Source organism: Rhagoletis pomonella, unplaced genomic scaffold (genome assembly GCF_013731165.1).
Source record: "Rhagoletis pomonella isolate Grant_MI unplaced genomic scaffold, Rhpom_1.0 Rhpom_scaffold_07098, whole genome shotgun sequence".
NCBI lineage: Eukaryota > Metazoa > Arthropoda > Insecta > Diptera > Tephritidae > Rhagoletis > Rhagoletis pomonella.
In genome coordinates this window covers 782-1,428 of record NW_023465627.1, presented here as the reverse complement: position 1 = coordinate 1,428, position 647 = coordinate 782, and positions in this window count along the sequence as shown.

Here is a 647-nt window from a genome sequence, read left to right as displayed (position 1 = left end):
AATGCAGCGCATTTTTGGGTACGTCAGCAAATTTGTCAATATTACAATATCGCCAAGCTCTTCGCAGCTCACAGCCGCAGATATTCACCATGGAACTCAACTGCTTATTCGCTTAGTACAAAGAGCGCAACTTTGGCCGGAGTACACGGCATTACAGGCCAATAATTGCGTCCCGAGGTCGAGCAGCATTGTTTCGCTATCACCATTTCTTGATGACTTTGGAATTATTAGAGTCGGCGGGCGATTAAAAAACTCTATGCTTAGCTTTGAATCGCGCCACCCATGCATTATTCCGAAGAATCATCCACTGACATTTAGTATAATAACCTATTTTCATCGCAAACAACATCACGCAGGTTTTATTACAAGCCTGAAGTACGCACAAATGTTATGTAAGCGTTTTCATTTGCTTCGCCACAAAGGCTGTATGGATGGAGTTGGTAAGAGACCTCTCAACAGGTGCTTTCATTGACGCGCTAAAACGATTTATCGCTACGCGTGGCATACCCAGCTGCATCTGGTCTGACAATGCGACGAATTTTGTAGGCGCCAAGAACGAGCTTAAAGAACTACGGAACTTAGCCCTCAGCGAGAAACACCGCAGCGAAGTCCACAACTTTTGCCTCAGTAATGGCTTTGATTGGCGT